The sequence below is a fragment of the Balaenoptera physalus genome, assembly GCF_965194825.1.
Source record: "Balaenoptera physalus genome assembly, chromosome: 17".
In the NCBI taxonomy this organism is placed as follows: Eukaryota; Metazoa; Chordata; class Mammalia; order Artiodactyla; family Balaenopteridae; genus Balaenoptera; species Balaenoptera physalus.
The window spans coordinates 4,148,835-4,163,936 of NC_138895.1; the positions used below are offsets into that span (position 1 = coordinate 4,148,835).

At 40.7% G+C, this 15,102-nt stretch overlaps 1 protein-coding gene across 1 annotated transcript in view; it reads left to right on the plus strand.

Annotated features, from left to right (window-relative positions):
* Nucleotides 1-15,102, plus strand: part of RP1 (RP1 axonemal microtubule associated) — a 183,816-nt gene that overhangs the window by 132,459 nt on the left and 36,255 nt on the right. The gene's annotated exons all lie outside the window — the stretch shown is intronic.

A 15,102-nucleotide genomic window follows, 5' to 3' on the forward strand; every position in this document is an offset into this window, starting at 1 on the left:
GACGGACCCCGACGTCGAGCGGAAGCTCAGGTAGCGAGCTGTTGGCCCGGCGGGTAGGGGTCGCTCTCGCATGAAGCTGTCACCTCTCAGTGATACGCAACCCGTGCCCCATTTTCAAGGTTTAGACTGGGGAGTTGACGCCGTGGTCCAGGCGGGCGGCGCTCGATTTGTCGGCTTCCTCCTCCGTAAAATGGGGCCCCGTGAGGAGCCGCCTCGTGAGACGGCGGAGAGGCTCTGGCGAGAGTGGCTGTGAGGCTCGAGGCCCAGAGCCTGGCCCGGAGCCCCGGCTACGTTTCGCGGCCCCCGGAGGCGGTGCCCCCCGTCCGGCCCCCCTGAAGGCACCTTCCGCCAGGGACTCTCCGTGCGGGACCGAGCGCTTTTCAAGCTGCCGCCTCGGTGCCGGGACCTGGAGCAGCGCCGCGAGAGCAGAGCTGGCTTCTCCCGGGTGTCAGCTCTGCTGTTAAAAGCCAGGCGTGGGGGGGGGGGGGGGCTTGTTGCCCGGGGCGGCTTCCCTGGGCTCGGGAGCTCGACCCGGGCTTGCACGCCTTGCTCCCCGGGGGGACCTCCATGGCTGGGACGTCCCTCACACTTGGGGGTCGCCACACCGGGGCTGGGGGGTGGGTTCTGACTAGACCGCATCTCTGCCCCTCCCACCTGACTTGAAGTGGTCTTTTCTTATTTATACCCTTCGTTGTAGAACACCTGTCCCCCTAGCCTCCAGGGCTTTCTCAGAGATAATCGCGCTGTGTGTAGTTTTAGTCTTGGTGTGTCTGTGCGAGCAGGGGAGCGCAGGGTCCCCTGTGGAACCCCAGTTCCACATCATTTGTATGATATCGGGAACTCTTTTACAGTCACAGTTAAACACAGGACGATTAGACAGTGGAAATTCTCAGTCAAAAAGATAAAGTAATTACGTGAAGAATGATTTGGGCCAGCGGAAAGCTCTCTAGTTTTGTTGTTTTGTGCCTTTCCGTACTTTCGCCCGATTCACCCACTAGTATGCACCAGTGTGCACGCTCAACTCTGTCCTGCGTGTCACAGAACCTACGCTCCCCCTGTCAGCCTTCCAGAGGTTATGGCATAGGATGGCCTTGTGGGGTTCAGGGTGGTGCTCTCTTCCTTCCGGAGGTTCGTAGGGAAGGTAGCGTGATTGGCAGTCCACCGGGCGTAGTTATAATGTAGACCTTGACGGGGGTCAACAGATGGGCTTAAGCTGACTGATACGAAGAATGTGGAATGTCTCGAAGGAACTGACTTAATAACCCTTGAGTGGCCTTGAGCGGGGTGGGAATGGGGTCCATCTACAGTGACTGCCTAATTGCAGGCACTGCAGGCACCGCATGCAGCCGTGCCCGCTGCTTTCTGCCGGGCGAAAGGAACTAGCGCCAGAGGTGGGCCTGCACTGCAGGTGAGCCGGCTCAGAGGTTTTACTTCTTTGGATGACAAACCCTTCCCCTTGCATTTTAATTTTTTAATTAAAATTATACATGTATAAATAGTTTTTAAAAATCAGGTAGAAATACAAGGCTCAAAATAAAAAAATGTAGACCACTTTCCGACCCTTTACGTACATAATTTCCACTCCACAGAGGCATTTACCTTTAAAACTTTTAGCTCTTTCTTCTATTTATGTATGTCTAAGATACTGGTATTTTTTCAGTTTTAGATTTTGTCTGTCTGTTGATATCCTCCACCTCCCACCTTCTACTTCCTGTCTCTGTTCCTCCCAATAATGTTATAATTAAAAAAACAATCACTATTCTGAATTTTTATTTTAATTACCATGCAAATATTATTCCTGAAATGAACCTCTTAGTGTATTCTGACTATATTTCCTTTCTTGAACTATTCTTTGTTTTCCCTGAACTTTAAAACTGACTACTGCTCATTCATTACCAAATCCTTTTCCATGGTGGTAAACCCCTATCATCATAGAAGTGCGTATCAGTTCTTCCATTGGACCATTTTTTTTTTTCCCTTGGGGACATTAGTTGTCTTGGAGACTTTCTTCATAAAGCCCCCTCTCACCTCACCGGACCCCTCCTCATCCAAAGCGGACTGTTTGATCTCCAGGCCTGCCACACAGCCATCAGCTTGAAGCTTTCCTTCAGCAGTATCCTGGGAATCTCGTTTCCTTCTCGGTATTGCATGTCCTGTTTCTGAAACCCATATCTTACTATTAGTTTAGGCCTCAGTTTTGATGGAACGAATTTTCTGATGGTGTATAAGGAAGAATGCATGGAGGAACTTTTCGTGTCTTAGATGTTTGGAACTGCCTTTATTCTATTCTCATGCTTAATTGATAAAAATGATATAGCATTACCTGTTGGAAATAGCATTTTTCATTTGTCTTCTATCTCCTAATCCCAGCGTGAAAAGTGCTAAGCCATTCTCGTTCCTGCTTCTATGTGTGTAACTTCCCCACCCTCCCTTTCCCAAAAGCTTTTAGGACCCTCCATTTATTCTGGTATTCTGAAATGTAACATAGATGCACATTGATTTAGGCATTGTTTTCATTTTTTATACTAAGCATTCAGTACCCATATTCTTCAGTTCTGGAATTTGTTTTATGTTATTTCTTTGATTTCCCCCCCTCCCTTCTGTTTCTTTGTTCTTTCATTTTAGAAATCCTACTATGAATATCCTCTGAAGATGATGAACCTCTGATTTAATCTCTTAATTTTCTTTTGTATTTCCTTTTTAATCATTTAAAAAAATAAACCTTATTCAAATATAATTTACATTCAATAAACCCCTCAATTTCAAGTCTACAATTTAATGGCTTTTGAGATAGGCAGCCATATAACTACCATTATTATTAAGGTATAGCACATGTCCATCACCCCCAAAAGTTCTTTTGTGCCCCTTTGCAGTCAGTCCCCTTCCCCTTTGCCAGGGCCTTGGAAACCACTGATTTGCTTTCTGTTATAGTATTTTTCCTGGAATTTCATGTAAGTATAATCATATGATATGTAATCTTTTTTTAAAAAAACTAATTAATTAATTAATTTTTGGCTGCATTGGGTCTTTGTTGCTGCACGAGGGCTTTCTCTAGTTGCGGCGAGCGGGGGCTACTCTTTGTTGCAGTGTGCAGGCTTCTCACTGCGGTGGCTTCTCTTGTTGCGGAGCACGGGCTGTAGGCGTGCGGGCTTCAGTAGTTGTGGCTTGCGGGCTCCAGAGCACAGGCTCAGTAGTTGTGGCACACAGGCTTAGTTGCTCCGCGGCATGTGGGATCTTCCCGGACCAGGGCTCGAACCCGTGTCCCTTGCATTGGCAGGTGGATTCTTAACCACTGCACCACCAGGGAACCCTGATATGTAATCTTTGATGTCTGCTTCTGTCACTTAGCAAAATGCTTTTGGGATTCATTAATACTGTTGTTTGATTCAACAGTTTGTTTTTCTTCTTTGTTGAATGGTATGCCATTATATGGATATACCACAATTTGTTTATCCATTCACCGATTAAAGGACACTTGAGTTATTTCTGGATTTTGGCAATTATGAATGTAAATTATATAAACATTCATGTACAAGTCTTTTCACAGGACATATGTTTTTATTTCTCCTAGGTAAACACCTAGCAGCGAACTTGCTAGGATGTATGGTAATTGTATATTTAACTCTATCAGAAATTGCCAACGGCTTTCACAAGTAGCTGTACCATTTCACATCCCCACCAGCAATGTATAAGAATTCCAGTTGCTCTGTATTCTTGCTTGCACTTGGTGTTATCATCTTTTAAATTTTAACCATTCTAGTTTGTGTTTAGTGATATCTCTGTGGTTTTAATTTGCATTTCCCAAATAACTATTGATGTTTGCCATTCATATGTCTTTTATGGCACAGTGTCTTTTCAAATCTTATTTTCTGTTGGGTCTTTGCAGTCCAGGAGTGGTAAGAGTTCTTTATACGCTGTGGGTGTAACGTATTCAGATCTATGTTTTGCACATATTTTCTCCCAGTCTGTAGCTTGCTTTTTAATTTTCTTATTGGTGAGACTTTCAGTTAGCAGAAGTTTTAAATTATGGTACAATTCTATTTATTTTCTTTTTATATATTTTCTAAGAGATATGGTTTATATCTTTCAAGTCCTATCTAAGAAATCTCTGCCCAATGATAAGACTTTCTGTTTTCTTGTGGGAGTTTTACAGTTTTAGTTCTTATCTTGGGTCTATTTGACTCATTTAAGGTTATTTTTTGTATATGGTAGTAGGTAAGGGCCAAGGTTCATTTTATTTCATATGAATATCCCATTATTCCATCACCCTTTGTTGAAAAGACTATTCTTTTCCCATTGAAATACTTGGAATTTGGAATTGAAAAGTCTAGACTTTTGTTGAAAATCATTCACCCATGTATGTGTGGGAGTATTTCTGCACTCTCTATTTTATTTCATTGATCTGTGTGTCTATTTGTATGCCAAAACACACTGTCTTGATTACTGTAGCTTCATAATAAGCCTTGAAACCAGGTAGTGCAAAATTTTCCAACTTTGTTCTCTTTCAAAATTGCTCTGTTAGTCTATCTTCTTTTGTTTCCCTCTTCAAGACCTGCTCAACCAGCTGGAGACCAAAGCCCTGAGTGCCTAGCTTGGAGTTCTCCACCACTGCCAAGTACGCAGCCAGGGAAGTAGCCTTGGGCCTGATACTCCGGGTGTAAATAGAAACCATGAAGAGATACGGGAGCCCAGTCAGCTCAGTGCTCAGAGGCAGTGTGCAGACGAGTGCCACAGAGAACCACACACAGCGACCCTGCCCATGTGTCAAGCCGTCCATCATTGTTTTGGACTCTCACGGTGGCGTTTTGCTACTTAGGGGCAGAAAGCTAAAAGAAAGGCTTTTCTGGCAGGACTAGAGAAACATTTCTCTTCCATTAGTTCTATGTCTCCTACTACTCAAGTTATTTATTTTACGGCTACTTCTGATTTCACACAATCAGTCTTCTTCAAACAGTAGTAGCTGCGATGCAACACTCTTTTTGTTGCCTTGCTTGGAATAAGATTTCCAATGGTTTAATCACAAGTATTTGTGGTTTATATTTGGCTAACACCCACCAATATAAATTTCCTTATAGACACCCCTGTCATCCAGCGACATACATAACTATGTCCTGAGGCTGATCCCCTTTCTTCCATGTTTCTTACTGCTATGTGCACGAATTGCAATCATTCAGGTGTGTAGACAGAAACAGGCACTATTTCTCTAACTTCGTACTTCAGGAGATTAACTTTCATTTATGTAAACATTTTATTCTTTGAAATTTATAAAGTTGATAACAGCATTTATACATAATTCTTAAGCGAGTTACTAGCCTTTTTCATTCTTCCCCAACTATTTTTTTTTTCATTATTGCCTTCTACTAGTGAGAGAAATTAAGTACTAAAGAATAATATTTTGTTGGGTAGGGTTGAGTTTAGAAGAGCCACACACCATTGCAATATTTAAGCTTTTCACCCTCCAAGAAGCAGTTTTCCTCCTTTGGGAGTGATATTGCCCTTGCTGCGAAGGCGTGGTCTACTTTATAGAAAAGAGGTAATTCTACAGCAATTACAATGATAATAACTTTCCTTTGTTAAGTGATTTTCATGCACCAGATACTGTACTATGTGCTTAACAAATTTTAATCTTGTATATCTCTCATAAGAACCTGAGTGTATAACTTCTGTTTTCTGAATGAAGAAACTGAGATGGAGAGGTTGTTACCTCATCTAAAACATAGTTTCAAAGTGTGGATCTCAAGGTGGTTCAGCGTGGACCTCAAAGGTTCTCCCGTTCTCTACTCCTCACAATGATACTATACAAATTAACTGAAAAGTCATATACGTGGATCTAAAAAAATGATACAAATGAATTTATTTCCAAAACAGAAACAGACTCACAGATTTAGAGAATGAATTTATGGCTACTGGGGAAGCATGTGGGGGAGGGGTAGATTGGGAGTTTGGGATTGACACCTACACACGGCTATATTAAAACAGATAACCGACAAGGACCTGCTGTACAGAACAGGGAACTCTGCTCAGTACTCTGTAACAACCTAAATGGGAAAATAATTTGAAAAAGAATAGATATATGTACATGTATAATTGAATCACTTTGCTGTATGCCTGAAACTAACACAACATTTTTAATCAACTATATTACAATATAAAATAAAAAAATTTTTAAAGTTGTGTCATTCTGTGGCCAGAGATATACAATTTAGTGTGGGGCTTCTAGGAGTGCTTCTGTCCTAACATGCTGTCTTCTAGGAGTGCTTCTGTCCTTCCTGTTTGGCACTGCTTGTAGGTGACTATATATATATATATATATATATATATATATATATATATATATATATATATATATATATAAAATGTATATATATAAATTATTTGTTTTAATATATTTATATTTATTTATTTATTTTTGGTCTGTGAATTGCTAATAGTTTACTGGGAAGAACACTTGACAAGTGATGATAAGGAACTCTGAAAATATAAAGGATAATTCTATAGAGGCTTTTTATAACCACAAGTTCAAAACATTTTGTTTTGGAAGAATTCAGATGCCATTTTCCTATATCCTGATACTCCAAAAGAGCCCTTCATCTATAATAGACAATTCATTATTTAAAGTTATATCTGTTTTTCCTTATACATATTTGCCTATTTAAGAAGGTAAATGAAATATGGCACATGATAAAAATCAAAAAGAGGAGACAAAAATAAAATGAAAAATCAACCTGCCCCCAGCTCCATCTTCTAAATTCTACTCCAAGATAGTTCCAATTTCCCCCTAAATTTTAAATGCATTTGTTAGCATGTGTAAATGTATCTGTGGATATCCTTTTTACTTACAAACTTGAGAATGTAGTATTCAAATTGTGCCATATTTTGCTTTAGTCATTCTTTTCTTTTCTCTTTTTAACGTCTTTTTTTTTTTTTATAAATTTATTTATTTATTTATTTATTTATTTATTTTTGGCTGTGTTGGGTCTTCGTTTCTGTGCGAGGGCTTTCTCCAGTTGCGGCGAGCGGGGGCCTCTCTTCATCGCGGTGCGTGGGCCTCTCACTGTCGTGGCCTCTCCCGTTGCGGAGCACGAGCTCCAGACGTGCAAGCTCAGTAGTTGTGGCTCACGGGCTTAGTTGCTCCGCGGCATGTGGGATCTTCCCAGACCAGGGCTCGAACCCGTGTCCTCTGCATTGGCAGGCAGACTCCCAACCACTGCGCCACGAGGGAAGCCCCTCTCTTTTTAACGTCTTTATTGGAGTATAATTGCTTTACAATGTTTTGTTAGTTTCTGCTTTATAACAAAGTGAATCAACTATATATACATATATCCCCACATCTCCTCTCTCTTGCATCTCCCTCCCACCCTTCCTATCCCACCCCTCTAGGTGGACACAAAGCACAGAGCTGATCTCCCTGTGCTATGCAACTGCTTCCCACTAGCTATCTGTTTTACATTTGGTAGTGTATATAAGTCCATGCCACTCTCTCACTTCATCCCAGCTTACCCTTACCCCTCCCCGTGTCCTCAAGTCCATTCTCTATGTCTGTGTCTTTATTCCTGTTCTGCCCCTAGGTTCTTCAGAACCATTTAAAAATTTTTTTAGATTCCATATATATGTGTTAGCATACGGTATTTGTTTTTCTCTTTCTGACTTACTTCACTCTGTATGACAGTCTCTAGGTCCATCCACCTCACTACAAATAATGCAATTCCGCTGAGTAATATTCCATTGTATATATGTGCCACATCTTCTTTATCCATTCTTCTGTTGATGGACACTTAGGTTGCTTCCATGTCCTGGCTATTGTAAATAGAGCTGCAGTGAACATTGTGGTACATGACTCGTTTTGAATTATGGTTTTCTCAGGGTATATGCCCAGTAGTGGGATTGCTGGGTCGTATGGTAGTTCAACTTTTAGTTTTTTGAGGAACCTCCATACTGTTCTCCACAGTGGCTGTATCAATTTACATTCCCACCAACAGTGTAAGAGGGTTCCCTTTTCTCCACACCCTCTCCAGCATTTATTGTTTGTAGGTTTTTTGATGATGGCCATTCTGACTGGTGTGAGGTGATACCTCATTGTAGTTTTGATTTCCATTTCTCTAATGATTAGTGATCTTGAGCATCCTTTCATGTGTTTGTTGGCAATCTGTATATCTTCTTTGGACAAATGTCTATTTAGGTCTTCTGCCCAGTTTTGGATTGGGTTTTTTGTTTTTTTGATATTGAGCTGCATGAGCTGCTTGTAAATTTTGGAGGTTAATCTTTGTCAGTTGCTTCATTTGCAAATATTTTCTCCCATTCTGAGGGTTGTCTTTTCATCTTGTTTCTGGTTTCCTTTGCTGTGCAAAAGCTTTTAAGTTTCATTAGGTCCCACTTGTTTATTTTTGTTTTTATTTCCATTTCTCTAGGAGGTGGGTCAAAAAGGATCTTGCTGTGATTTATGTCATGGAGTGTTCTGCCTATGTTTTCCTCTAAGAGTTTTATAGTGTCTGGCCTTACATTTAGGTCTTTAATCCATTTGGAGTTTATTTTCGTGTATGGTGTTAGGGAGTGTTCTAATTTCATTCTTTTACATGTAGCTGTCCAGTTTTCCCAGCACCACTTATTGAAGAGACTGTCTTTTCTCCATTGTATATTCTTTCCTCCTTTATCAAAGATAAGGTGACCATATGTCCATGGGTTTATCTCTGGGCTTTCTATCCTGTTCCATTGATCTATATTTCTGTTTTTGTGCCAGTACCATACTGTCTTGATTACTGTAGCTTTGTACAAAGATAAGGTGACCATATGTCCATGGGTTTATCTCTGGGCTTTCTATCCTGGTCCATTGATCTATATTTCTGTTTTTGTGCCAGTACCGTACTGTCTTGATTACTGTAGCTTTGTAGTATAGTCTGAAGTCAGGGAGCCTGATTCCTCCAGTTCTGTTTTTCTTTCTCAAGATTGCTTTGGCTATTCGGGGTCTTTTGTGTTTCTATACAAATTGTGCAATTTTTTGTTCTAGTTCTGTGAAAAATGCCATTGGTAGTTTGATAGGGATTGCATTGAATCTGTACATTGCTTTGGGTAGTATAGTCATTTTCACAATGTTGATTCTTCCAACCAAGAACATGGTATATCTCTCCATCTGTTTGTATCATCTTTAATTTCTTTCATCAGTGTCTTATACTTTTCTGCATACAGGTCTTTTGTCTCCTTAGGTAGGGTTATTCCTTAGGTAAGTATTTTATTCTTTTTGTTGCAGTGGTAAATGGGAGTGTTTCCTTAATTTCTCTTTCAGATTTTTTCATTGTTAGTGTATAGGAATGCCAGAGATTTCTGTGCATTGTTTTGTATCCTGCAACTTTACCAAATTCATTGATTAGCTCTAGTAGTTTTCTGGTGGCATCTTTAGGATTCTCTATGTGTAGTATCATGTCATCTGCAAACAGTGACAGTTTTACTTCTTCTTTTCTGATTAGGATTCCTTTTATTTCTTTTTCTTCTCTGATTGCTGTGGCTAAAACTTCCAAAACTATGTTGAAGAATAGTGGTGAGAGTGGGCAACCTTGTCTTGTTCCTGATCTTAGTGGAAATGGTTTCAGTTTTTCACCATTGAGGACGATGTTGGCTGTGGGTTTGTCATATATGGCCTTTATTATGTTGAGGTGAGTTCCCTCTATGCCTACTGTCTGGAGGGTTTTTATCATAAATGGGTGTTGAATTTTGTCAAAAGCTTTTTCTGCATCTATTGAGATGATCATATGGTTTTTCTCCTTCAATTGGTTAATATGGTTTATCACATTGATTTGTGTATATTGAAGAATCCTTACATCCCTGGGATAAATCCCACTTGATCACGCTGTATGATCCTTTTAATGTGCTGTTGGATTCTGTTTGCTAGTATTTTGTTGAGGATTTTTGCATCTGTGTTCATCAGTGATATTGGCCTGTGGTTTTCTTTTTCTGTGGCATCTGTGTCTGGTTTTGGTATCAGGGTGGTGGTGGCCTCGTGGAATGCGTTTGGGAGTGGTCCTCCCTCTGCTGTATTTTGGAAGAGTTTGAGAAGGATGGATGTTAGCTCTTCTCTAAATGTTTGATAGAATTGCCTGTGAAGCCATCTGGTCCTGGGCTTTTGTTTGTTGGAAGATTTTTAATCACAGTTTCAATTTCAGTGCTTCTAATTGGTCTGTTTATATTTTCTATTTCTTCCTGGTTCAGTCTCGGAAGGTTGTGCTTTTCTAAGAATTTGTCCATTTCTTCAAGGTTGTCCATTTTATTGACATATAGTTGCTTGTAGTAATCTCTCATGATCCTTTGTATTTCTGCAGTGTCAATTGTTACTTCTTTTTCATTTCTAATTCTATTGATTTGAGTCTTATCACTTTTTTTCTTGATGAGTCTGGCTAATGGTTTATCCATTTTGTTTGTCTTCTCAAAGAACCAGCTTTTAGTTTTATTGATCTTTGCTATCATTTCCTTCATTTCTTTTTCATTTATTTCTGTTCTTATCTTTATGATATCTTTCCTTCTGCTAACTTTGGGGTATTTTTCTCTCATTGCTTTAGGTGTAAGGTTAGGTTGTTTATTTGAGATGTTTCTTGTTTCTTGCGGTAGGATTGTATTGCTATCAATTTCCCTCTTAGAACTGCTTTTGCTGTATCCCATAGGTTTTGGGTCGTCGTGTTTTCACTGTCATTTGTTTCTAGGTATTTTTTTATTTTCTCTTTGATTTCTTCAGTGAACTCTTGGTTATTTAGTAGTGTATTGTTTAGCCTCCGTGTTTGTATTTTTTACAGATTTTTTCTTGTAATTGATCTAGTCTCATAGCGTTGTGGTCGGAAAAGATACTTGATACAATTTCAATTTTCTTAAATTTACGAAGGCTTGACTTGTGACCCAAGATATGATCTATCCTGGAAAATGTTCCATGAGCACTTGAGAAGAAAGTGTAATCTCCTGTTTTAGGCTGGAATGTCCTATAAATGTCAATTAAGTCCATCTTGTTTAATGTGTCATTTAAAGCTTGTGTTTCCTTATTTATTTTCATTTTGGATGATCTTTCACGTTGGTGAAAGTGGGGTGTTAATGTCCCGCACTATTATTATGTTACTGTCAATGTCCCCTTTTATGGCTGTTAGCATTTACCTTATGTATTGAGGTGCTCATCTGTTGGGTGCATAAATATTTACAATTGTATATCTTCTTCTTGTATTGATCCCTTAATCATTATGTAGTGTCCTTCTTTGTCTCTTGTAATAGTCTTTATTTTTAAGTCTATTTTGTCTGATATGAGAATTGGTAGTCCAGCTTTCTTTTGTTTTCCATTTACATGAGTATCTTTTTCCATCCCCTCACTTTCAGTCTGTATGTGTCCCTAGGTCTGAAATGGGTCCCCTGAGGACAACATATATACGGGTCTTGTTTTTGTATCCATTCAGCCCATCTATGTCTTTTGGTTGGAGCATTTAATCCATTTACCTTTAAGGCAGTTATCACTATGTATGTTCCTATTACCATTTTCTTAATTGTTTTGGGTTTGTTATTGGAAGTCTTTTCCTTCTCTTGTGTTTCCTGCCTAGGGAACGTTCCTTTACCCTTTGTTTTAGAGCTAGTTTGGTGGTGCTGAATTCTCTTAACTTCTGCTTGTCTGTAAAGTTTTTAATTTCTCCGTTGAGTCTGAATGAGATCCTTGCTGGGTAGAGTAATCTTGGTTGTAGGTTTTTCCCTTTCATCACTTTAAATATGTCCTGCCAATCCCTTCTGGCTTTCAGAGTTTCTGCTGAAAGATCAGCTGTTAACCTTATGGGGATTCTCTTGTATGTTAGTTGTTGCTTTTCCCTTACTGCTTTTAATATTTTTTCTTTGTATTTAATTTTTGATAGTTTGATTAATATGTGCTTTGGCATGTTTCTCCTTGGTTTTATCCTGTATGGGATTCTCTGCACTTCTTGGACTTGATTGACTTTTTCCTTCCCCATATTAGGGAAGTTTTCAACTATAATCTAATATTTTCTCAGTCCCTTTTTTTTTCTCTTCTTCTTCTGGAACCCCTATAATTAGAATGTTTGTGGGTTTAATGTTGTCCCAGAGGTCTCTGTGATTGTCCTCAATTCTTTTCATTCTTTTTTCTTTATTCTGCTCTATGGTAATCATTTCCACTATTTTATCTTCCAGGTCACTTATCTGTTCTTCTGCCTCAGTTATTCTGCTATTGATTCCTTCTAGAGAATTTTTAATTTCATTTTTTGTGTTGTTCCTCATTGTTTGTTTGCTCTTTAGTTCTTCTAAATCCTTGTTAAATGTTTCTTGTGTTTTCTCCATTCTATTTCCAAGATTTTGGATCATCTCTACTATCATTACTCTGAATTCTTTTTCAGGTAGATTGCCTATTTCCTCTTCATTTGTTTGGTCTGGTGGGTTTTTACCTTGCTCCTTTTTCTGCTGTGTATTCCTCTGTCTTCTCATATTGGTTAACTTACTGTGTTTGGGGTCTCCTTTTTCCAGGCTGCATGTTCGTAGTTCCTGTTGTTTTTGGTGTTTGCCCCCAGTGGGTGATGTTGGTTCAGTGGCTTGTGTAGGCTTCCTGGTGGAGGGGACTGGTACCTGTGTTCTGGTTGGTGGGGCTGGATCTTGTCTTTCTTGTGGGCAGGGCCGTGTCCAGTGGTGTGTTTTGGGGTGTCTGTGAAGTTAGTATGATTTTAGGCAGCCTCTCTGCTAATGGGTGGGGTTGTGTTCCTGTCTTGCTAGTTGTTTGGCATGGGGCATCCAGCACTAGAGATTGCTGGCCGTTGGGTGGAGCTGGGTCTTAGCGCTGAGATGGAGATCTTTGGGAGAGCTCTTGCCAATTGATATTATGTGGGGCTGGGAGGTCTCTGGTGGTCCAGTATCTTGAACTTGGCTCTCCCACCTCAGAGGCTCAGGCCTGACACCCGGCCAGAGCACCAAGACCCTGTTAGCCACATGGCTCAGAAGAAAAGGGAGAAAAAAAAAGAAAGAAAGAAAGAAAGGAAAAAAAAAATAAATAAAATAAAATAAAGTTATTAAAATAGAAGAAAATTATTTAAAATGAAAAGATAACAAAGTAATAAAAAAAAGAAAGAGAGAAAGAAAGAAGATAGCAACCAAACCAAAAAACAAATCCACCAATGATAACAAGCGCTAAAAACTATACTAAAAAAAAAAACCCCCAAAAAACAAATAAAATGGACAGTCTGAACCCTAGGACAAATGGAAAAAGCAAAGCTATACAGACAAAATCACACAAAGAAGCATACACATACACACTCACAAAAAGAGAAAAAGGAGAAAATATATATATATGTAAAAAAAAAAAAAAAGGAAGAGAGGCACCAAATCAATAAACAAATCTACCAATGATAATATGCTCTAAATACTAACATAAGATAAACATAAAACCAGAAACAAATTAGATGCAGAAAGCAAACCCAAGTCTACAGTTCCCAAAGTTCACTGCCTCAATTTTGGGATGATTTGTTTTCTATTCAGGTATTCCACAGATGCAGGGTACATCAAGTTGATTGTGGAGATTTAATCTGGTGCTCCTGAGGCTGCTGGAGAGATTTCCCTTTCTCTTCTTTGTTCGCACAGCTCCTGGGGTTCAGCCTTGAATTTGGCCTGGGCTGTGCATGTAGGTCGCCTGAGGGCATCTGTTCTCGCCCAGACAGGATGAGGTTAAAGGAGCAGCTGATTAGGGGCTCTGGCTCAGTCAGGCCAGGGGGAGGGAGGGGTATGGAATGCGGGGTGAACCTGCGGCGGCAGAGGCTGGTGTGGCGTTGCACCAGCCTGAGGTGTGCCGTGTGTTCTCCCAGGGAAGTTGTCCCTGGATCACGGGACCCTGGCGGTGGCCGGCTGCACAGGCTCCCGGGAAGGGCGGTGTGGATAGTGACCTGTGCTCGCACACAGGCTTCTTGGTGGCTGCAGCAGCAGCCTTAGCGTCTCATGCCCGTCTCTGTTGTCTGTGTTGATAGCTGTGGCTCGTGGCTGTCTCTGGAGCTCGTTTAGGCGGCGCTCTGAATCCCCTCTCCTCACGCACCCTGAAACAATGGTCTCTTGCCTCTTCGGCAGTTCCAGACTCTTTCCCAGACTCCCTCCCAGCTAAGCGTGGTGCACTAGCCCCCTTCAGGCTGTGTTCACGCTGCCAACCCCATTCCTCTCCCTGGGATTCGACCTCCAAAGCCTGAGCCTCAGCTCCCAGCCCCTGCCCGCCCCGGCGGGTGAGCAGACAAGCTTCTCGGGCTGGTGAGTGCTGGTCGGCACCGATCCTCTGTGCGGGGATCTCTCCGCTTTGCCCTCTGCACCCCTGTTGCTGCGCTCTCCTCCGTGGCTCCGAAGCTTCCCCCCTCCGCCACCCGCAGTCTCCGCCCGCGAAGGGGCTCCTAGTGCGTGGAAACCTTTCCTCCTTCACAGCTTCCCAGAGGGGCAGGTTCCATCCCTATTCTTTTGTCTCTGTTTTTTCTTTTTTCTTTTGCCCTCCCCAGGTATGTGGGGAGTTTCTTGCCTTTTGGGAAGTCTGAGGTCTTCTGCCAGCATTCAGTAGGTGTTCTGTAGGAGTTGTTCCACATGTAGATGTAGTTTTGATGTATTTTGGGGAGGCAGGTGATCACGTCTTACTCCTCCACCATCTTCTAGTCATTGTTTTAAAATTGTTGTATTGTGTAGCATTTCATTTTGGCTGTTTCATTATTTCTTTGACTCATTTTGTAGTAAAAGATATATGGCTGTGTCCAAATATTCACTCTTCCAAGGAGTCTTTTGAAAAATGTTCTTATTACACATAGTTTGGTATCTTTGTGAGTATATTTGTACAGTAGATCATAGCAGTAAGACTGTTAGATCAAAGGGTATGTGAATGGTGAATTTTCATAGATATTGACAAATTGCCCTTCAAAAGGGGTACAGGAAACTACATGAGGCCAAACAGTGTGTGAGAAGGCTCACTCTCACAGCACTAGATATTCTAAAACTAAAGATTTTGCCAATCTGATACATGAAAAGCCATGTCTTGTTTTGATTCGCCTTTCTTTAGTTACAAGGAAGTTGAGCATATTTTCTGTTTCTTTGCTACTTGTGTGTGTGTTTTAATGAATTTCTTATTCGTAT